The sequence below is a fragment of the Idiotropiscis lumnitzeri genome, unplaced genomic scaffold (assembly GCF_059441095.1).
Source record: "Idiotropiscis lumnitzeri isolate Australia: NSW breed Sydney's pygmy pipehorse unplaced genomic scaffold, RoL_Ilum_1.0 HiC_scaffold_40, whole genome shotgun sequence".
In the NCBI taxonomy this organism is placed as follows: Eukaryota; Metazoa; Chordata; class Actinopteri; order Syngnathiformes; family Syngnathidae; genus Idiotropiscis; species Idiotropiscis lumnitzeri.
Genome location: NW_028283578.1, coordinates 314,719 through 338,874, shown reverse-complemented (window position 1 = coordinate 338,874; position 24,156 = coordinate 314,719). Strand labels below are relative to the sequence as shown.

Sequence of the window (24,156 nt, the reverse complement as noted above, 5' to 3'; positions counted from 1 at the left end):
TGTTGTCATCTTCTTCATTTTACAGTTGGGGTGCATGTGGTCATCATTAACCAGTCTTCCCAGACTGCCATCTTCTTGAGCTGCATCAACACTTAAAATAGATTAAAAAAAAAAAAAAACAATTATTCAATCAATGTCAGAAATTAATCTTTGAGACAATCTTGTGTACACAAAACATAAAAATAGGAAATCCACAATTTTTAAATCTAAATCAAATCATACAAGAAATTTCTATTGGAATCAGACCCTATTAACAGCTTGTCTTTGAGACTTCATGATCTATATTTTCATTTGTACAGATTCAACGCATGAATAAAAGTAATTATACATTTTTGCTTAGAGAATGATTTTTCCCCTAACACTTATGGGATGAGTATGTGTTTATTTTTTTAAATAAAAACAAAAATAAGATAACATCTCAATCTTTGCCTCACCTCCAAGTTTTTTCTTGCCGGCGGAAGTCAAACAAAAAGACAGTGCCTCTTCCATCCATCTTCCTGCGTTGAGATTCATCAGAATCTATCAATTTTCCTCTGTACTCCATAATAAAGAATAAAGTCGTCTTTCCTGAAAGGGGCCTTGGTAAATACTCCTCGACCTAGTTAACAGGGAAATCAAGTTAGCTTCGTCATATTTTTAAGCACACAAATAAGGAGTCATCATATTCATTTGGGCCACTATACTAATGTAGGGTGGTTTGAAACATTGCTTCTTGTGAGGGATAGAGCAGAGCCCTTCTTTATGATTTTAAAGGAACAGACTAGCCAAAATTCATTTTCCAGCATTGCATTAGCCAGTATGTATTAGGACTGAAAGTACAAATGTCAATTGCACCTGGTTACGTAAAAAAAAAACTTTAAGATTATTTAGTTTCAAAACAATGACATACACTGTACACAGTCATATTGGATCGCGTCACGTGATCTCTGTGACGTATTACGTGCTTTACACTAGACTATCAATATCGGACTTGTTCACCGGTCTATTGTGGTATAAAAATGCCGGAGGGCGTCATCAAGTACAGCCTTAATTTAGATAGAACTCCTACCATCAGGTTTCACACTCACTGAAATAACTTGAAACTGACAAAAGTGGCAAAAGAAAAGGTCAAGACACTCTTAATGTAAAATAACCACTTAAAAAACGATGTCAGCTTGGTTATCAGAAAACAATAATATATCTTAGCAAAAGCGTTAACATCATACCTTTAAATTAGTTTATATACTTCGCTTCTAACTCTGCAGTCTTGTCCAGACCCTTGACTGCATGTTCAATAGTATCCTGCTTTGGGGACTTCCTGCATCTCAGGGAAGGCATTGTTTATTCTATAAAGAAAAAAGACAGTATTGTGTTGAGAATTATTAATACTATGGGCTAAATGGAGTTTTAACAATATCAGTGTAAGAAAAATAAATTATAAATTAAAAAAATATCAATTCCTCCATCCCAATTAACGATTTCAACCATAATAGTTTATATTGAAGTTTAAACAACAGACACAGACAGATTTATGCAGTGCGACTACAAAAATCTTACCAAAATTGCATTCACAGTAACCTTTGCTTTAAGAATCATGTAATTAACCAGTGAACATCGTGTCTTACACAAAAATTAATGACAGAAATTATCATGGTACTTGCATTCTGTGGTTCTATAACAAAAGTGCAAGCTGTTAGCTCCGCAAAGCTAACGCAACAAGCTAGCGTCCCTCGTGCTCACATTCAATGCAAACCTGACCACCGGATGACAATACGCGTCGGTTTAGTTCTTTAAATGAGTAAAAGCACCATGACGTTTTATAATTATTCAATGCTTAACTGGAGCTCGTCAATTATGTCGATGTAGGAGCACATGTTTGCTAGGCCAGTGTTGTAGGCCCACATCCATGGTGCTACTTTGTATAGTGTTTTCCACACAACTATCTCTAACTATGAACAAATGCACTCGACGCATGTTTTGAAAAAAACCCAACGAAAAACACTTACCTCTCCGTTTCAACAGCAGTTCGAACTTCGAAGTGGTGATATTCTCCAGCGTTAAGCACCTGCTCGAACTGCGAATAGGTCAAATTCAACAGCGTCTTTTTTCTGTCTTAATAAGGACGCGATGAGAGGAGGAGCGCTTGCCTTTTCGTCAGCACGCCCCGCGCGGGTGGTGCTGCTTTATCACTCTCTATCTGTGCCCGCCCGCCGGCACGTCGATAGAAAAATAATATTCCTTCAAACATTACTTTCATCTTCTTAACGTTTTGTAGTGAATTTAACAGGTTCACCACTTTTTTCAAATACACCAATGGAAAACAGGTCTTAATTGAGGAAACATACAAAGAGCGTCTCACAAACACCTTATGATGAGCAATGTAATTTGATCACGTTTTTTGTCACTGCCTGGACGTTGGGTTCACTGGCCTGGTGGCAGTGGCTTGTAGACACTGTCACTGAGTGGGAACGGATCTCAAGGTGGGTCAAACTAACCCAAGCAGTGGATCGGTCCGTTTTTTAAATTTATTAATTTTTTTATTTTATGTATTTATTTATTATTTAATACAAGGGCTTCGGCTCACTACCAGTGGGCGGGACCAAAGAATTTGGGTTTCCTTTGAGCTAGGAGGCAGTCAAAGGCAGTCCAATCCCCGGCAACATAAAGCGCCTAGCTCTGGGGACATGGAATGTCATTTCTCTGGTAGGGAATGAACCCGAGCTGGTGTGTGACGAGACCAGTGGTTCTCAATTATTTCCTGTCATGCCCCCCCTACCAAGAAGAAAACAATTCACACCCCCCCCACCACAATTTTCTTTTACATTTCGTACTAATGTACATGTTCTTTGCATATTAATGTTAGATTGTCAATAAAATATCTTACCTTAACAAAGCTAAATTGATAAAAATAAAATATCATTTTGAGAACGACTATTGTGAGGATCTCGAAACTCAGTACTCTGTGGTGCTAATATTGATGAGATGATAAATATGTTGAAGCCACAGAACAAAAAGATTAGATATTGTTTGGAAATTAATGACGTACATAAAGGAATATCAGCCTTGATTGGAGTACATTACTGCATTTAAATTTTTAATAAAAATGAAACAATTATTGATGTTATGACCACTATGAAGAATTTAAAATATATAGGGATAATTATAGTTTTCATTTTGTTATGTGTAGTCTGTTCATGTTGCATTATTTTTATGACAAAGACGATGGTTAATCGTAGGTTTGTTGCCCAAATGTACCATTACAACCTGATTAATGTTGAGAATGCCGAACTCAAACTGGACACTGAAACGTAAAAACACATGGACTTCTTGCCCCTGTCCTCACACGTGCACACACACACACACCATACACGAAGATCCGGGAGGTAAGGACGGCTGTCCTACAGGATGCGGATGGAAGAACAACTGCAGCGGAACAATGCCAGGGATGTCTGGAGGGGCCTGAAGACCATCTCAGGCCACGGACAAGCAGGTAAGACCCAGAAGGGGGGGGGGCTTCAGTGGGCAAATGAGTTGAACCTATTTTTCAATAGGTTTGATCAAATGTCTGACCCCGCTCAGGCTTCCCTGATGCAGCCCCCACCCACCCCTCCTGCCACTGCGAACAAGACCCTCTCTCCCCCTCTCTCGCCCCTCTCTCTCTCCACAGGCTCCAGTTCCCAGCCTCATCAGACAACCACCACTTCCTCCTGCTCAGCCTTGTTCCTCACAACATCTCAGGTGAAGAACCAGCTGAGGAAGATGAAGGCGAGGAAGGCGGCAGGCCCAGATGGGACCAGCTCCCAGCTCCTCAAATCCTGCGCAGACCAGCTGTGTGGAATCGTCCAGCACATGTTCAACCTGAGCTTGAAGCTGGGCAGAGTCCCCCAGCTGTGGAAAACATCCTGCCTGGTTCCGGTTCCAAAGACACCCCATCCGAAGGAGCTCAACAACTTCAGACCAGTGGCGCTGACGTCTCATCTGATGAAGACCCTGGAGAGACTGGTCCTCGTCCATCTGCGCCCCCTGGTCAGCTCCTCAATGGACCCACTCCAATTTGCATACCAGCCTGGCATCAGTGTGGATGATGCCATCATCTACCTGCTCCACACTTCACTCTTCCACCTGGAGAAGGCGGGGGGCACGGTGAGGATCATGTTCTTTGATTTCTCAAGTGCTTTCAACACCATCCAGCCCGCCTTATTGGGAGACAAGCTGGAGCAGGCGGGAGTGGCCCACCACCTCATCACATGGATTCACAACTACCTCACAAACCGGCCACAGTACGTGAGAACACAGGACTGTGTGTCTGACGTGCTCCTCTGCAGCACGGGAGCGCCGCAGGGAACTGTGCTGGCTCCCTTCCTGTTCACCCTCTACACCTCGGACTACAAATACAATTCCACAACCTGTCACCTGCAGAAGTTCTCTGATGACTCTGCGATTGTCGGCCTCATCACTGACGATGACGATCGGGAGTACAGAGGGGTTACGCAGGGGTTCGTGGACTGGTGTCAGCAGAACCGCCTCCAAATCAACGCTGGGAAATCCAAAGAGCTGGTGGTGGATTTCCGCAAGCGTCGGCACTCTCCACCTGCACCAGTGAATATCCAGGGAACAGACGTTGAGAGGGTCTCAACTTACAAGTACCTGGGTGTTCATCTGAACAATAAACTGGACTGGAGCGACAACACAGACGCTCTCTATAGGAAGGGTCAGAGCAGACTCTTCCTACTCAGGCGGCTGAGGTCCTTTGGCGTTCGGGGAACACTCCTCAGGAACTTCTATGACTCGGTGGTTTCATCAGTCATCTTCTATGGAGTGGTCTCCTGGGCAGGAGGCATCTCGGGCCGAGACAAAAAGAGACTGGACAAACTGGTGAGGAGGGCCAGCTCTGTCCTGGGCTGCTCCCTGGACTCTGTGGACTCAGTGGGGGGCAGAAGGATGACGGCAAAACTGTCATCAATGCTGGACAAACCAGCCCACCCATTCAATGACACTCTGAGAACACTTTACAGCTCCTTCAGTGACAGACTTTTACACCCTCGCTGTACCAAAGAGAGATTTCGCCGCTCCTTCCTGCCAACTGCTGTCAGACTTTTTAACAAGAACATTGGGTCAGGCCTACAAACGGGAGGGCATTAGTGCAATTGTGCAGTCCTAGGATGCAATATTAACTACTACTGTACTTTCAGCCAAGGGTGTACTTAAATATTGACCAATGATGTATTTTGTTTACCATTACAGTATTCTTATTACAATACTTCTATCAATATGTCAGTAGTGATTACCACAGAAGTCATGTCAAAATAGTGCAAATTCTGAGGTCGACTTCAAATCAGACAGGCGGAGACGAGCGCCAGAGAAGAGATGAGAATCAGAAGAGATGTTGAAGAAGCTAATAACAAAAAAAACAAAAAAACACATCAAATCTCCATGTAGTAGCAACGGGGATGGCTCATGGGGTCAGGAGAAGTGAGCGGGAGATGGGGAGTATGAGGTGCCGTTGGGGACAAAAGTCAGGAATCGCTTCACACTTCTGAAATGCACTCTTACACACCAGTGAAATTGTTGTTGCTCATGCATACTTATGAAACGCTATCATACATACGAGTGAAACGCTCTCATACACACTAGTGAAATAGTTGTTGCTCATACACTCGTCAAATGCGCTCATACACATAGGTGAAACATTCTCATACACACCAGTGAAAGGCGCTCAGGCACAATTGTGAAATTATTGTTATTCATAAATACAACTGAAACATGCTCATGCCCATACACGAGTGAAATGCTTTCATACAAACACCCACACTGTTGAAAATGCTGTCATGAACACAAGATCGCTTACAAATACTAAAATGTAAAAATTAATCATTTATTTAGCAGGGATGCATGGTGGGCGACTTGTTAGCACGATGGTCTCACAATGCAGAGGTCGCGGGATTGATTCCGGCTTTCCTGTTTGGAGTTTGCATGTTTCCCACACGCCTGCGTGGGTTCTCCGGTTTCCTCCCACATTCCAAACACATGCATGGCAGGTTGTTTGGACACCCTAAATTGGTGTGAGTGTGAGCGCGGATGGTTGTTTGTCTTTGTGTGACCTGCGATTGGCTGGCAACCAGTTTAGGGTGTACCCCACCTACTGCCCCAAGATAGCTGGGATAGGCTCCAGCACCCCCCGCAACCCTTGTGAGGAGAAGCCGTACAGATAATGGATGGTGGGATGGCATTCATAATGGACGGCCGCCACGGTGGGCGACTTGTGAGCACGATGGTCTCACAATGCAGAGGTTGTGGGATCGATTCCGGCTCCGGCCTTCCTGTGTAGAGTTTGCATGTTCTCCCAAGCCTGCGTAGTTTTCTCTGAGTTCGCCAGTTTCCTCGCACATTGCAAAAACATGCATCCATTTACTCTGATGCCAATGTTTTCTGTACCTTATGGCAGATTTTTCTCTTTGCCGAAGACTATTAGCACTTGTAGAGCGAGGACCTGTGCCACAGTCGTCAACTGCACCCTAAAATCTGATCATTTTGTATTTTAGACATTACACACTACACAGTTAAAGATGGTCCAAAAAAGAAAAATGGATTAATGTATTTCAACTTACATAATACTCTTTAAAGAGCTGACCAGCTCATTCCCAGAGGTACGTATTGGGGCGTATTGGTCGTCTTTACAGAAGACTCCAGGAGGTAACTCAGGTTTGACCTTCAGCCACAACAGAGTGTTGGGTGTGAGTGCTTCCAAGTCGTTGAGGTCGGAAGATGTCCTTGTGATAGGCCTGCTGTTTATAACTGCTTCAGCCTCACCAAGCAAGGTATATTGACTTTCTTCACCCGAAATTTGTTCTTTTACAGTGACATTCAGGATTTTTCTCACAGACCAAATAAGTCGCTCACAGCTTCCTCCGTGGTGGGAACCTGCTGGGGGATTGCTATGCCACTGAATACCTTTTTGCAGCAAGTGTTTCTCGATTTACTTAGTGTTCCATTCTTTGATTGATTTCTTCATTTCACTGTCAGCTGATCTAAAGTTGGTTCCATTATCAGAATACATCTCTCTCACTTGTCCTCTTCTGACAAGAAATCTTCGGATTGCGTTGAGACAAGCATCTGTGTCACGTGAAGATGCAATTTCCAGATGTACGGCTCGTACAGCGAGACATGTAAAAATCACGCCGTATCTCTTTACTTGTCCTCTAACCCTACTTACTTAGAATGGACCAAAATAATCAACGCCAATTCTCTTGAAAGGCGGATCGTCAGGTAGCACTCTTCTGATGACTCTAGCAGCTCGAGGTATCCAAAACTGTTGATGCAGATTAGCCATCATGTGGTTCCTTCCAGCGTGAGCTGTAATCTCATGAATGTATCTCAGGACTAGCTTTGTGTTATGTGAATCCTTGGCAAGATGGCTTGCTGTTTTGCTGTTTCAGGCATGGCTGCGTGGCTCAACTGTCCACCAACCCTCATGACACCATCTTGAAGTACTATATTGAACTTGTAAAGTGGGCTACTTTTCTTCACCCTTTTTTGTTTTTCAAATATGGCTAAATCTTTTTTGAAACTTCGCCTTTGACAGTATTTCACAAGTTCTCTTTCTGCTTTATCCAAGTCGTCGCAGGTCAAATACTTTCCTTTGACAGTTCTCTTGAATAAATTCATCTTGCCTTCTTCACCTAATGTGATTAACTCCTTTCTATTTTCCTTTACTCTGTCAGTAAGTCTTTCAGCTTTAGAAACCAGGCTACGGCCTGCTTCAATGCTGTCCAAGACGAATAATGGTTCATCCACTGGCCCAGAGAATCTTTGGGCTACAGTGACTGAATTACATGCACTTGAGTCACTCATTTGACCTCCAGGTCATTAATTGGTAATTTGAAGTGGTTTTTGTGTTTAACTAAATTCCTGGACACTGCCTGATTTTTTTCAGAGCTGTACAACCACTAGAAAGGGTGGTTCCAGCAATGTGAGTTTTGCTCAGGTGGCCCAACAATGTCACAAAAACAAGTAGGGGTGTGTGTGTGTGTTTGTATAAGCTACATGTTGGGGACCAACATCGGACAGCACACCCACTGTAGGGGACCAAAATTTTTGTGGGGACCAAAAATTTGGGCCCCACAAAAAAGAGCATTGAATTCAGTGATAAGAAGCTCAGGGGGAGGTCCTGTCAAAGTTTCAGGGCTTCCCAGGAAGGTCACAAAAACAAGACGAGTGTGCTCGAAATGTGTGTGCGGAAAAATTACTCAGGATCGCTGTCTAGTGGTCGGTCCCGGTACTGCACTTACGCACACTTCACACACTCGGCTGGTCTGCGCATGTGCAGGACAGTCTGCTTTATGTCAGGCAGCCACCCTCCCCTCCCCCACAGCCCAACCCGAAAAATTGAGATGTTAGTTAAGTATTTATTCCTATTATTGAGTGAGATTACATATTTTTACTTGGCAGCTGGCACAACAGCTAAGCTTGGAGCACAGTTATTGCAAAATAAAATAAATAAACAGTAACAACAATAACGATTGTTAATATTGTTATACTTTATAGCGTAACCTATTTATACTAATTTTCTGTATGCAATTTCAAGTGCAACTAATATAGTTGTGCATATAGATAGCCACCAAACTCCATACATTAGATAAAAATAAGAGCCACGATGTTAACCAATTAACAGTTCAAGAAAAAAGCAGACATCCAAGAACTTGCTTTGTTACTTTTGCGTGGCCAGAACTACAAACCCCAAAGCAGAGCAAACCCAAAACATCAGAGAAAGTACAATACTTTTGTCAAGGAGTGGTGCTGCTGCTTTGCGATCGCTGCCACCATAGTGAACGCGCTCCCACATTCGTGCACACGCACACATGCCACACACCTGTTTTCCACGTCCTGTCAGTCCACTCCGTCGGTCCGCATTTATTTCGTTGGTCAGCCATCACGGTTGGGTGCGCACTAGATCGCTGTTAAACCATCTTCTACGCCACAGTCCTCGTGTTCAACAAACATTTCTCCCGAATTCGCCTACCATGCACAACTCTCCACTTTCAAACCGAGCGCCGCTGTTACTTCCGGGTTTTTAGCGCCAAGCACTTGACGCTAGCGTGTGACGTCATGGCGAAATACTAGGTTTTAAAATAAAAATTTTCTTTTTTTTGTACAGTCTAAGTGCATGGGGTTATGATAGATCGAATGAGTATACCTTTATGTACTCACTAACATTTATGTTGATCATAAAATGTTGTTTTGATGAAGAAAACTGTTATTTTTTAGAATCAATTGGCTTAGGGCACTTGGGCAAACTACGGCCCGGGGGCCACTTGTGGCCCGTTAAACGTTTCAATCCAGCCCCCCAAACTTGAAAAAAATTAAATGAATAAGCCTTGTTAATGGTTTATTTTCTAAATACTGTGGTTTTTCAAAGACATATATATTGTTGTAACGCTTTTGTTCACTTTCGTTTAAAATTAAATGTATTTTAGGACTCATTGTGCCCCCCCCCTCCCAATCAAAAAGTTTGCCCATCCCTGGCATAGTGGATGGGCCGAGGAGTTTAAAAGGCACACATCATGCATTTTTCAGTCAGTTTTAGCCAGGGCTTGGTATGGGGAAGACCAGCTGGTTTACATGTAATCATTAAATTTTCCCAAGTTTTATTTAAGTTAATTGGACAAAACAAAAAAAACGCAATATTCTTCTGCCAGAGAGTATGTAATATTCTTCTGCCATTTTATTGTAGAGGGCCATTTTGAGCCCCTAACAATATTATTCAACCAAGAGATCATGAGTCGTCGCCCACTTACTTTCTGAAGTCAGCTGGGATGTCACGGCTGTGACCCTCGTGAGGATAAAGTGGTTCAGATGGAAAAGTAGGACTAAGGGCTTTTTCTCAGGTTTCCATGCGCAAATCCATGTATATTAGGTTAATTGGAGACTCTAAATTCTCTACTCATCAAATGACATTCGTGACCCTGATGGATAGATAAAATAGATTATTAATCTGCCATGGGAAGTCCAAGGTGTCTGGTAGAAAGAAATGCATTCATACACTCATTACACAGTCAACCAAGCAAAGACACAAAGCCTAGGGCAGGGGCGGGCAAACTTTTTGATTGGAGGACCACAATGGGTTCTAAAATATGACAGAGGGGCCGGACCAGGAGCAGATGGATGGAGTGTTTTGGAAACCTCACCTCATCTGAGAAAAAAAATACATTTAATTTTAAATGAAAGTGAATAAAAGCATTCCAACAATAATATTTGTCTTTGAAAACCACAGTGTTTAGAAAATAAAACATTAACAAGGTTTATTCATTAAATTTTTTTCAAGTTCGGCGGCCCGGATTAAAACTTAACGGGCCACATGTGGCCCCCGGGCCGTAGTTTGCCCTCGCCTGGCCTAGGGCATAAACACATACATGTAATATCCAATCCGCTTATTCTCACAAGGATAGCGTGCTGGAGCCTACCCAGCTGTCAACGGACAGTAGGCGGGGCACACCCTGAAGTGGTTGCCAGCCAATCGCAGGGCACGCAAAGACGAACAACCATCTGCGCTCAAACTCACTCACAAATGCAACCTCCACACAGGAAAGCTGGGTCCCGGGATCGAACCCTGCACCTTGGGACTGCGAGCCGGATGTCCTAACCAGTCTTAACTCATTAAATACCAGCCATTTTCACTGGAGCAACCCGCTCAATCCCAGCGTTTTCCTGGGTTTTGACTAATATTGCAAGGCCCACAGAATATAGTATTCTAATGCTATATAGACATGGAGCACACCCGAAGAAAGATGAGACTCTCTTCTTTCAACAGAAAAAAATGTTTGTTCCTATCTTTTTCCATTCTTGAGCAATCGGCATTTGAAAATAGCTAAATTTCATGAAAACTCCAATCCCTGGGGAAAAAACTGAGAAAATGAGCTTTTTGTAAACTGATGCATTTTGACCATAATTTGAATTTTGACACTATTATTTATGGCTTTTATGACACCTCTAACATCTAAATAATGCATGCCTTCTATAAAATAACAAAAAAAAGCACAAAAAATGTTTTTGATAAAATAAATTTATTTGCACATAACACTAAACGACTGAACTGTTGAACTATGTACAAAAATGAAATACATCAGTGTCATACATACTTTTTTTTTGTGTGATATAAAATAAAACAGTTGCCTTGATGCAAGGGCACACAACATAGTTCACACCACATTCTTGTTTCACTCCGTTTGCCTTTGCACAAACAGACCCGACACTTTCGTTGTGGTCTGGCTTTGCTGGTCCGTGGAAAATAGGCGAGCTTGTGTTTGTCCACTGGGGTTTGTGTGAAAATAATTGTCTGGGAAGTGATTGCTGGCATCCGCGATGTGCTGCAGAAGCTCATCCGTGAGAAACAGCTGCAGGAAATCAGCTGGCTCCTCAGACTCCAAATGGGCAGCGGCATTCAGTGGTCCAGGGGTTGCTGTAAAGTCGATTTTCCTCGGTTGCCATCCAGTGTGACGCCATCCGGAACCACTGCTTCCTGATGCACAACCTGTAAATTACAGAAATACAAACAATTGGAAATATATATTTATTGCTGCATTTTATTGCTGGCGTGTGAAGTTTCATATTATAATTTACCTTTCTTTACACCAACAAGACGAGGAGGAACTTTCTTGCCGCGGGATGCACAATCTGTGAATTTTAGAAAGTATGCATGATTACCACACCATTCAGTATTGTTGTTTCCTCGTCGGGGAGGAGATGCGCTCGCGCGTAACTGCACATTTACGCGACATTTTCTGCCCGCAAGATGCATGATATGTACAATAAAAGCATGAGGGCTAAAACCACATGTTCAATGGTAACTTGCGAGCGTTTACTTCCTCGTCGGCGAGGACTTACGCTCGCGTGTAATTGTGCAATAGGCGCCCGGACGAGAAAGTCAGCGAGCAAGCTTGCGTCTAACTGCACATTTACGCGACATTTTCTGCCCCCAAGATGCATGATATGTACAATAAAAGCATGAGGGCTAAAACCACATGTTTAATGGTAACTTGCGAGCGTTTACTTCCTCGTCGGCGAGGACTTACGCTCGCGTGTAATTGTGCAATAGAGGCGGCCGGATGAGGAAGTCAGCGAGCAAGCTCGCGTCTAACTGCACATTTACGCGACATTTTCTGCCCGCAAGATGCATGATATGTACAATAAAAGCATGAGGGGTAAAACCACATGTTCAATGGTAACTTGCGAGCGCTTACCTCCTCGTTCGGGGGGATCTGGTGAGGACTCTCAGCTGCTTTGGCTATTGTCCGAAGGCAGGCGATGCAGGCCGCAAGGCACGCGCACCCTCTTTAGACGCCGTTTTGTTGTGACGACGACGAAGCGTCATCCTCTCAACCAAAGCGTCTCCATCGCCTTGATGCTTTTAGGAAGCTTTTTTTTAAAAAAAAAGCATTCCTCGATCGTCATTTGCTTGGAGGATTTCATTGCTAACGCTACTAATGCGACTGCTGCTAGTGCTGCCGATGCTGCTGCTACCCACGCTGCTCTCCACACTTATAAGTCTACCCCAGGATCCCGCCCCCCCATTTGTACCTCTGGCGCAGATTCAAGGCGGATCTTTTGCACCTCTGCCCCCTGCTGGGTGATTTTTACATGATTCACAATGCGGACAAGGCTGATTCTCAGTCAGAGGTTGCATCAGACCCTTATGTACACTATGACGTAAAAAAGACAGGAAACGTACTTATACGTCTTTGGTAGAGGGCGCCATTGCATTAAAAGACGTCTTTGTACGTCTAAGGGAGTAAATGAGTTGAACAAAGTACAGGGTCCTTCACCTGACTACAGATGATCTTCTGGGGACTTTATTTGGTTTTAATCACTTTTGGGGTCTGTATCTATGCACACTCCCTGGTTTTGCTACCTTCCCGGGTACCACATACACACTGCTTAGTTTCTCTGCCTTCGTGGGTACCACATACATATTGCTTGGTTTCTCTGCCTTCCTGGGTACGACATACACACTGCCTGGTTTTGCTACCTTCCTGGGTACCAGTCACACAAACGTCAGACGACTCAGCACATACCGACTGTCTCAGCACTACACACTTTCACTCCAAGGCAGTGCTGTGAACCAACTTACTGACAAGAGGTAGTATTTAGAATTTTAAAAAGTGCTTGAAAGGTTTTGTTCATGTAAAACCAACAGATTATGACATTATTATTATTATTTAAATCAGTATTAAACAGCATCAGCATAGGTTAAAGATATTATACAGACTATATACGATAAAAAAATACTAAACCACCCTTGCTTTTCCGTCATTTCTTGTATAAGTTAACACACAGATGTATAACATTTGTTTATACAAATATAACGATTAAAAAGTAGCTGATTAGAGTTTTAATTTTGTATTCATTAATCTGTAATAAAAATGGACATATTTTGGTTAATAAAATTAACAAGAAATAAAAGTAAAGGGTGTTCTAATACTTTTTTCAAGATTGTCCTAACATACATTTACTGTTTACAGTATATGTCTTCGGAAGAAGCGCAGCATTAGATTTTTTTTTTGTTCTCTCTCTTTGACTTCTGAATTTGAATTTCTGTCACAGATGTGCTTGAATTCTATTTTGGATGATTTGTGTTAAACTGCACAAATATTTGAAGAGCCATAGAATTCAAGAATCACACCAGTGCTGCTACTCCTCCGAACGGGTGAACGCCCTTGATTAACAACCTGCGTTGAGGTGGCTTTTGAGATTCGTGGTGTGGGAGAAAAATCTCTGAAGGCATTCTTAGACTTCAAGAGAGGGTCCACAATTTTCAAAGATTCACTTCCGTCTGAATCAGAGGCCTCACTTGTATCCGGAATATATTCATCTCCACCGTCATCTGAGTTGGAGTAATAATGCTTCTCCATTCCAAAGTCAGCCTGTTTTTTTAATCTAAAAAACAACAACAACAACGAAATATAAAGGATAGAAGGCAGGAGACCAATAAAATATATGCAATTTGCTTGTAAGATTCCCTGAAATCTATATGGGTTGTTTACCTGTATACTTTTGGTCCTCCGGAGCCTTGGGATAGTAATATGGTCTGGGTCTGAGGCACAAAGTTCAGGGGCAGGATTTGACAATGATTCGTCAGAATCTGTGTCGTTATTCCAAGGAAGATTCAGCCCATATTTTTTGTCCAAGGGAGGAGACTGGGTTGCATCAGAGTCCAAGAGAAAATTGAGAACCCATTAAATACTTAATCCCCAGAGGAATCTGCACAGAAAAAGGTCTTAATTCTATTTGAAAAAAAAAAAAAACTAAAATATTGATGAATGATATTATGACAAAATAATGTCATAAAATTAGAATGATTTTAGGAAATTATTTGCAAAACCAAAACATTGTGGTACGATAATAATGCATATAATTATTCTACGCAGCTATATTTAACAAAAACACTTAATTGACCGTAACAAAAAGCTCCCGGGAGGAAAACTACATTAAATGTTTTTTTAACAGGGCAGTGAAAATATTGGAAAATAAAAAAAATAATGAATAAAATAATACGAAAAAAGAATTCAATGTGTATCGATGGACCCATATGAAATACTTATATCGCTATGTACTTATCAGCCATATCGCCCAGCCCAATATGTAACTGCAACTTCAAAACCTCGGGCCATAACAGGATTGTAACATGGGATGCATATCTTCATTCCTAAATTTGTAGATCCTGAGGAGGCTGCTCAATGGTCCTGGTAATGTAAACCTCAACCAATTCGGTCACAGCCAATGTTCTCCATCCTTGTTAAGAAGTTTTGAAATGATTTAATAGATATACTATTGCAAACTATACCAGAATTTTATACATTTTAAACTTTTGATCACAATTTTACCTATTTTCTAAAAATCTGAAGAATCCACATGCCAAATCACCTGCTGTGGACACATAGGTTCTGTTCTGACAGATAATTCAGTTACAGGTTGTGTACTTAAAGCCAATAAGAGGGCAATGCAGCAGTCGACAGCCTGACGAAAGCTTAAGTCTCCCAATGAGAGAACTGTAGTGTCTGGTAGGTTCTTAGATTGTAACATAGTAAAGACATACACTACGCATAACTGTATATCATATGATGATGAGGGAAAATATTATTAGCTACGATTTATGTCCAGATATATTAGAAAACTTGTCCAACCAGCACAGGTCTATCTAACTGTAATTTTAACATCTCAAGACACGACAGGATGACCACATGATACGCATACCTCCTTTTCAGAGTCTGTCAAACCTTGAGAAGGCTGCTTCGATGTTCTGGTGGCATCAACCTCAGCCGATTCAGTCATTGTCGGTTGTCCTCCATCCTAATGAACAAGTTGAATATTAATTTAATGAATTCAAAAAAAGAAAATGGATCAGAATTTTACACATTTTAACGAACAAGTTCACGAATGAAACAAAACCAATTACTTTAGCGCATGACAATTAATCTTCAGTAGAGATATGTTGTGACTGATATTTCAGTCACAGGTTGTCTTTTGAACGCCACCAGGGCCGCAATGGAGCACAGGACAGCCAAAAGTCTTCTTGTCGGACAGCTGTAGTGGCTGGTAGGTTCTAAGATTATAACATAGTAAAGGCACATACAACTCCTAACTGTATTTCATATGATAATGAAGGAAAAGATGATTAGCTATGATTTATGTCAACAATAAAAATGGCTCTACGGGGGCCCCACGAACGCAAACCTGACAGTTGGGTGTCAGATGGCCAACATACCTGACTCGCAATTCAACTCAACTGGACCCCACAACACAAGAAAAAGCTGAGTGAGCCTCAAACCAGACATACACATTCACTGACAAATATCCTGTGACACCAGATATATTAGAAGTCTTGTCTAATCAGCACACGTCTATCTAACTGCAATTTTAACATCTCGAGACACGACAGGATGAGCACACGATACGCATACCTCCATTTCTGAGTCTGTAAAGCCTGGAGGAGGCTGCTTCGATGTTTTAGTAGCATCATAAATTTATTGAATTAATTATATTTGAGGTTGGATTAGATTTTTACACATTTTAAGCCTTAGCCACCCAAAACAAAACATAAGCTCATGAATGAAATAAAACTAATTAATTTCGCCCATGCCAATTAATCTTCTGTAGACACGTGTTGTGACCAGTGTTGTTTTTGGCAGGCATTTTAGATTTTGTCCAAGTCATTTGGACAAAGTGCTGATTTGTTTACATCACATTTAGTCATCCCAATTCGTTATAGTTTTAGTCCAGTTTTAGTCAACGAAAACTAAAAAAAGGGTTTTAGTCCAGTTTTAATCGACGGAAACGCAAAAAAAGTTTTACCCTAGTTTTCGTCAATTTATTCACAAAGGTTTTAGTCCAAGCGGCACGGTGGCCCAACTGGTTAGCATGATGGCCTCACAATATTGAGGTCGTAGGTACGATTCTGGCTCCGGCCTTCCTGCGTGGGTTTCCTCTGGGTAATCCGGTTTCCTCCCATATTCTTAAAACATGCATGGCAAGTTGCTTGGACACTCTAATTGCCCCGAGGCATGAGTGTGAGCGTGGATGGTTGTTCGTCTATGCATGTCCTGCGATTGGCTGGACACCAATTCAGGGTGTACCTCGCCTACTGCCGAAGACAGCTGGGATAGGCTCCAACACCCCCCGCGACCCTAGTGAGGAGAAGCGGTACAGATAACGGATGGATGGATGGATGGATGGGTTTAAGTCCATTTGAGTTAAAACAAGGCATTCAAGGTTTCCACCCAATAACAAAGACTTTTGGATGGACTACTAAGGATTCTTCATTACAAACAGAAAAAAGTGGCAACAGTGGAATCAATACTCACTACTCCAAAATAAGCAGAGAAGCAAAACATTTTGTTGGGCAACTGTTGTGGCTTTATTTCACTAAAAGCAACATAAAATAATTTATGAACCACATGCTAACAATTTTGTCTAGTCAACGAAAAAAATTCATGTACATCACGTCATGTTTTCGTCATAAAAGAACCTCGTATAGCTTGTCATCGTCATTAAAAAAGGGGCGTTAACGAAGTATTTTCGTCATAGTCATCAGTGACGAAAACAACACTGGTTGTGACTGATATTTCAGTCCCAGGTTGTCTCCTGAACACCACCAATTGGGCAAGGGAGCGCAGGAAAGCCTGGGGTCTTCTATTTTTACAGTATAGAAAGGCTAAATATCAAATTGAAACAGTGTTTTATATCATGAATATACAGGGTTGGTGCTGGTTCTGGTAGGGAAACCACAACATAAAGATGTCCTTAATTAGTCCCACAATGGGGATATTTGCAATATGGCATATGATGGCCTAACAGGGCCACCGCCCAGAAAGGAGTAACGCAGAACTTTGTAATACTGTCACTCCCTGACCAGTTCGTTGTTCCTGCAGAGCCAAACTTTGACTCAGACCCACAAATTTGAATTACAGATAGTGGACAATGGAGAACTCCCCCAGTCAGTCATCATGTTCAACTTCCATAGAAACTTCACATACATTTATTAGATTGCCAAACTAATTGGAAACTACATCACCAGAACACCACAAGTGGGCTCTGTTATTGTACTTAAAGATGCATCTTACAAACCTGTGTTCTCCAAGGCCAGCTGGTCCATAGTCTTAAGTTATTTCTTCGCCAACATCAATGTCTCGGAGCGCAAACAGACAGAGGTGTGGTCTGTCCTCTGTTGTCATCTTCTTCATTTTACAGTTGGGGTGCATGTGGTCATCATTAACCAGTCTTCCCAGACTGCCATCTTCTTGAGCTGCATCAACACTTAAAATAGATTAAAAAAAAAAAAAACAATTATTCAATCAATGTCAGAAATTAATCTTTGAGACAATCTTGTGTACACAAAACATAAAAATAGGAAATCCACAATTTTTAAATCTAAATCAAATCATACAAGAAATTTCTATTGGAATCAGACCCTATTAACAGCTTGTCTTTGAGACTTCATGATCTATATTTTCATTTGTACAGATTCAACGCATGAATAAAAGTAATTATACATTTTTGCTTAGAGAATGATTTTTCCCCTAACACTTATGGGATGAGTATGTGTTTATTTTTTTAAATAAAAACAAAAATAAGATAACATCTCAATCTTTGCCTCACCTCCAAGTTTTTTCTTGCCGGCGGAAGTCAAACAAAAAGACAGTGCCTCTTCCATCCATCTTCCTGCGTTGAGATTCATCAGAATCTATCAATTTTCCTCTGTACTCCATAATAAAGAATAAAGTCGTCTTTCCTGAAAGGGGCCTTGGTAAATACTCCTCGACCTAGTTAACAGGGAAATCAAGTTAGCTTCGTCATATTTTTAAGCACACAAATAAGGAGTCATCATATTCATTTGGGCCACTATACTAATGTAGGGTGGTTTGAAACATTGCTTCTTGTGAGGGATAGAGCAGAGCCCTTCTTTATGATTTTAAAGGAACAGACTAGCCAAAATTCATTTTCCAGCATTGCATTAGCCAGTATGTATTAGGACTGAAAGTACAAATGTCAATTGCACCTGGTTACGTAAAAAAAAAACTTTAAGATTATTTAGTTTCAAAACAATGACATACACTGTACACAGTCATATTGGATCGCGTCACGTGATCTCTGTGACGTATTACGTGCTTTACACTAGACTATCAATATCGGACTTGTTCACCGGTCTATTGTGGTATAAAAATGCCGGAGGGCGTCATCAAGTACAGCCTTAATTTAGATAGAACTCCTACCATCAGGTTTCACACTCACTGAAATAACTTGAAACTGACAAAAGTGGCAAAAGAAAAGGTCAAGACACTCTTAATGTAAAATAACCACTTAAAAAACGATGTCAGCTTGGTTATCAGAAAACAATAATATATCTTAGCAAAAGCGTTAACATCATACCTTTAAATTAGTTTATATACTTCGCTTCTAACTCTGCAGTCTTGTCCAGACCCTTGACTGCATGTTCAATAGTATCCTGCTTTGGGGACTTCCTGCATCTCAGGGAAGGCATTGTTTATTCTATAAAGAAAAAAGACAGTATTGTGTTGAGAATTATTAATACTATGGGCTAAATGGAGTTTTAACAATATCAGTGTAAGAAAAATAAATTATAAATTAAAAAAATATCAATTCCTCCATCCCAATTAACGATTTCAACCATAATAGTTTATATTGAAGTTTAAACAACAGACACAGACAGATTTATGCAGTGCGACTACAAAAATCTTACCAAAATTGCATTCACAGTAACCTTTGCTTTAAGAATCATGTAATTAACCAGTGAACATCGTGTCTTACACAAAAATTAATGACAGAAATTATCATGGTACTTGCATTCTGTGGTTCTATAACAAAAGTGCAAGCTGTTAGCTCCGCAAAGCTAACGCAACAAGCTAGCGTCCCTCGTGCTCACATTCAATGCAAACCTGACCACCGGATGACAATACGCGTCGGTTTAGTTCTTTAAATGAGTAAAAGCACCATGACGTTTTATAATTATTCAATGCTTAACTGGAGCTCGTCAATTATGTCGATGTAGGAGCACATGTTTGCTAGGCCAGTGTTGTAGGCCCACATCCATGGTGCTACTTTGTATAGTGTTTTCCACACAACTATCTCTAACTATGAACAAATGCACTCGACGCATGTTTTGAAAAAAACCCAACGAAAAACACTTACCTCTCCGTTTCAACAGCAGTTCGAACTTCGAAGTGGTGATATTCTCCAGCGTTAAGCACCTGCTCGAACTGCGAATAGGTCAAATTCAACAGCGTCTTTTTTCTGTCTTAATAAGGACGCGATGAGAGGAGGAGCGCTTGCCTTTTCGTCAGCACGCCCCGCGCGGGTGGTGCTGCTTTATCACTCTCTATCTGTGCCCGCCCGCCGGCACGTCGATAGAAAAATAATATTCCTTCAAACATTACTTTCATCTTCTTAACGTTTTGTAGTGAATTTAACAGGTTCACCACTTTTTTCAAATACACCAATGGAAAACAGGTCTTAATTGAGGAAACATACAAAGAGCGTCTCACAAACACCTTATGATGAGCAATGTAATTTGATCACGTTTTTTGTCACTGCCTGGACGTTGGGTTCACTGGCCTGGTGGCAGTGGCTTGTAGACACTGTCACTGAGTGGGAACGGATCTCAAGGTGGGTCAAACTAACCCAAGCAGTGGATCGGTCCGTTTTTTAAATTTATTAATTTTTTTATTTTATGTATTTATTTATTATTTAATACAAGGGCTTCGGCTCACTACCAGTGGGCGGGACCAAAGAATTTGGGTTTCCTTTGAGCTAGGAGGCAGTCAAAGGCAGTCCAATCCCCGGCAACATAAAGCGCCTAGCTCTGGGGACATGGAATGTCATTTCTCTGGTAGGGAATGAACCCGAGCTGGTGTGTGACGAGACCAGTGGTTCTCAATTATTTCCTGTCATGCCCCCCCTACCAAGAAGAAAACAATTCACACCCCCCCCACCACAATTTTCTTTTACATTTCGTACTAATGTACATGTTCTTTGCATATTAATGTTAGATTGTCAATAAAATATCTTACCTTAACAAAGCTAAATTGATAAAAATAAAATATCATTTTGAGAACGACTATTGTGAGGATCTCGAAACTCAGTACTCTGTGGTGCTAATATTGATGAGATGATAAATATGTTGAAGCCACAGAACAAAAAGATTAGATATTGTTTGGAAATTAATGACGTACATAAAGGAATATCAGCCTTGATTGGAGTACATTACTGCATTTAAATTTTTAATAAAAATGAAACAATTATTGATGTTATGACCACTATGAAGAATTTAAAATATATAGGGATAATTATAGTTTTCATTTTGTTATGTGTAGTCTGTTCATGTTGCATTATTTTTATGACAAAGACGATGGTTAATCGTAGGTTTGTTGCCCAAATGTACCATTACAACCTGATTAATGTTGAGAATGACGAACTCAAACTGGACACTGAAACGTAAAAACACATGGACTTCTTGCCCCTGTCCTCACACGTGCACACACACACACACCATACACGAAGATCCGGGAGGTAAGGACGGCTGTCCTACAGGATGCGGATGGAAGAACAACTGCAGCGGAACAATGCCAGGGATGTCTGGAGGGGCCTGAAGACCATCTCAGGCCACGGACAAGCAGGTAAGACCCAGAAGGGGGGGGGGCTTCAGTGGGCAAATGAGTTGAACCTATTTTTCAATAGGTTTGATCAAATGTCTGACCCCGCTCAGGCTTCCCTGATGCAGCCCCCACCCACCCCTCCTGCCACTGCGAACAAGACCCTCTCTCCCCCTCTCTCGCCCCTCTCTCTCTCCACAGGCTCCAGTTCCCAGCCTCATCAGACAACCACCACTTCCTCCTGCTCAGCCTTGTTCCTCACAACATCTCAGGTGAAGAACCAGCTGAGGAAGATGAAGGCGAGGAAGGCGGCAGGCCCAGATGGGACCAGCTCCCAGCTCCTCAAATCCTGCGCAGACCAGCTGTGTGGAATCGTCCAGCACATGTTCAACCTGAGCTTGAAGCTGGGCAGAGTCCCCCAGCTGTGGAAAACATCCTGCCTGGTTCCGGTTCCAAAGACACCCCATCCGAAGGAGCTCAACAACTTCAGACCAGTGGCGCTGACGTCTCATCTGATGAAGACCCTGGAGAGACTGGTCCTCGTCCATCTGCGCCCCCTGGTCAGCTCCTCAATGGACCCACTCCAATTTGCATACCAGCCTGGCATCAGTGTGGATGATGCCATCATCTACCTGCTCCACACTTCACTCTTCCACCTGGAGAAGGCGGGGGGCACGGTGAGGATCATGTTCTTTGATTTCTCAAGTGCTTTCAACACCATCCAGCCCGCCTTATTGGGAGACAAGCTGGAGCAGGCGGGAGTGGCCCACCACCTCATCACATGGATTCACAACTACCTCACAAACCGGCCACAGTACGTGAGAACACAGGACTGTGTGTCTGACGTGCTCCTCTGCAGCACGGGAGCGCCGCAGGGAACTGTGCTGGCTCCCTTCCTGTTCACCCTCTACACCTCGGACTACAAATACAATTCCACAACCTGTCACCTGCAGAAGTTCTCTGATGACTCTGCGATTGTCGGCCTCATCACTGACGATGACGATCGGGAGTACAGAGGGGTTACGCAGGGGTTCGTGGACTGGTGTCAGCAGAACCGCCTCCAAATCAACGCTGGGAAATCCAAAGAGCTGGTGGTGGATTTCCGCAAGCGTCGGCACTCTCCACCTGCACCAGTGAATATCCAGGGAACAGACGTTGAGAGGGTCTCAACTTACAAGTACCTGGGTGTTCATCTGAACAATAAACTGGACTGGAGCGACAACACAGACGCTCTCTATAGGAAGGGTCAGAGCAGACTCTTCCTACTCAGGCGGCTGAGGTCCTTTGGCGTTCGGGGAACACTCCTCAGGAACTTCTATGACTCGGTGGTTTCATCAGTCATCTTCTATGGAGTGGTCTCCTGGGCAGGAGGCATCTCGGGCCGAGACAAAAAGAGACTGGACAAACTGGTGAGGAGGGCCAGCTCTGTCCTGGGCTGCTCCCTGGACTCTGTGGACTCAGTGGGGGGCAGAAGGATGACGGCAAAACTGTCATCAATGCTGGACAAACCAGCCCACCCATTCAATGACACTCTGAGAACACTTTACAGCTCCTTCAGTGACAGACTTTTACACCCTCGCTGTACCAAAGAGAGATTTCGCCGCTCCTTCCTGCCAACTGCTGTCAGACTTTTTAACAAGAACATTGGGTCAGGCCTACAAACGGGAGGGCATTAGTGCAATTGTGCAGTCCTAGGATGCAATATTAACTACTACTGTACTTTCAGCCAAGGGTGTACTTAAATATTGACCAATGATGTATTTTGTTTACCATTACAGTATTCTTATTACAATACTTCTATCAATATGTCAGTAGTGATTACCACAGAAGTCATGTCAAAATAGTGCAAATTCTGAGGTCGACTTCAAATCAGACAGGCGGAGACGAGCGCCAGAGAAGAGATGAGAATCAGAAGAGATGTTGAAGAAGCTAATAACAAAAAAAACAAAAAAACACATCAAATCTCCATGTAGTAGCAACGGGGATGGCTCATGGGGTCAGGAGAAGTGAGCGGGAGATGGGGAGTATGAGGTGCCGTTGGGGACAAAAGTCAGGAATCGCTTCACACTTCTGAAATGCACTCTTACACACCAGTGAAATTGTTGTTGCTCATGCATACTTATGAAACGCTATCATACATACGAGTGAAACGCTCTCATACACACTAGTGAAATAGTTGTTGCTCATACACTCGTCAAATGCGCTCATACACATAGGTGAAACATTCTCATACACACCAGTGAAAGGCGCTCAGGCACAATTGTGAAATTATTGTTATTCATAAATACAACTGAAACATGCTCATGCCCATACACGAGTGAAATGCTTTCATACAAACACCCACACTGTTGAAAATGCTGTCATGAACACAAGATCGCTTACAAATACTAAAATGTAAAAATTAATCATTTATTTAGCAGGGATGCATGGTGGGCGACTTGTTAGCACGATGGTCTCACAATGCAGAGGTCGCGGGATTGATTCCGGCTTTCCTGTTTGGAGTTTGCATGTTTCCCACACGCCTGCGTGGGTTCTCCGGTTTCCTCCCACATTCCAAACACATGCATGGCAGGTTGTTTGGACACCCTAAATTGGTGTGAGTGTGAGCGCGGATGGTTGTTTGTCTTTGTGTGACCTGCGATTGGCTGGCAACCAGTTTAGGGTGTACCCCACCTACTGCCCCAAGATAGCTGGGATAGGCTCCAGCACCCCCCGCAACCCTTGTGAGGAGAAGCCGTACAGATAATGGATGGTGGGATGGCATTCATAATGGACGGCCGCCACGGTGGGCGACTTGTGAGCACGATGGTCTCACAATGCAGAGGTTGTGGGATCGATTCCGGCTCCGGCCTTCCTGTGTAGAGTTTGCATGTTCTCCCAAGCCTGCGTAGTTTTCTCTGAGTTCGCCAGTTTCCTCGCACATTGCAAAAACATGCATCCATTTACTCTGATGCCAATGTTTTCTGTACCTTATGGCAGATTTTTCTCTTTGCCGAAGACTATTAGCACTTGTAGAGCG

General features: G+C 42.5%; 3 long non-coding RNA genes across 4 annotated transcripts; all 3 read right to left on the bottom strand.

Moving 5' to 3' along the window:
- Positions 1-11,246: 11,246 nt before the first annotated feature.
- LOC148315774 (uncharacterized) lies at positions 11,247-12,552 on the bottom strand. The gene is made up of 3 exons (XR_015840596.1): positions 12,216-12,552; positions 11,596-11,649; positions 11,247-11,506 (listed from the first exon to the last, which is right to left on the bottom strand). It is a non-coding gene; the product is annotated as an uncharacterized LOC148315774 (long non-coding RNA).
- A 617-nt stretch (positions 12,553-13,169) lies between these two features.
- LOC148315773 (uncharacterized) lies at positions 13,170-17,779 on the bottom strand. 2 transcript variants are annotated; one of them, XR_015840582.1, is made up of 4 exons: positions 17,596-17,779; positions 15,226-15,321; positions 14,016-14,232; positions 13,170-13,908 (listed from the first exon to the last, which is right to left on the bottom strand). It is a non-coding gene; the product is annotated as an uncharacterized LOC148315773 (long non-coding RNA). The 2 variants fall into 2 exon arrangements; XR_015840581.1 differs by having other exon boundaries at positions 14,016-14,168.
- A 353-nt stretch (positions 17,780-18,132) lies between these two features.
- Positions 18,133-19,795, bottom strand: LOC148315772 (uncharacterized). Its single transcript, XR_015840583.1, has 3 exons — positions 19,678-19,795; positions 18,898-19,017; positions 18,133-18,290 (listed from the first exon to the last, which is right to left on the bottom strand). It is a non-coding gene; the product is annotated as an uncharacterized LOC148315772 (long non-coding RNA).
- Positions 19,796-24,156: the final 4,361 nt, after the last annotated feature.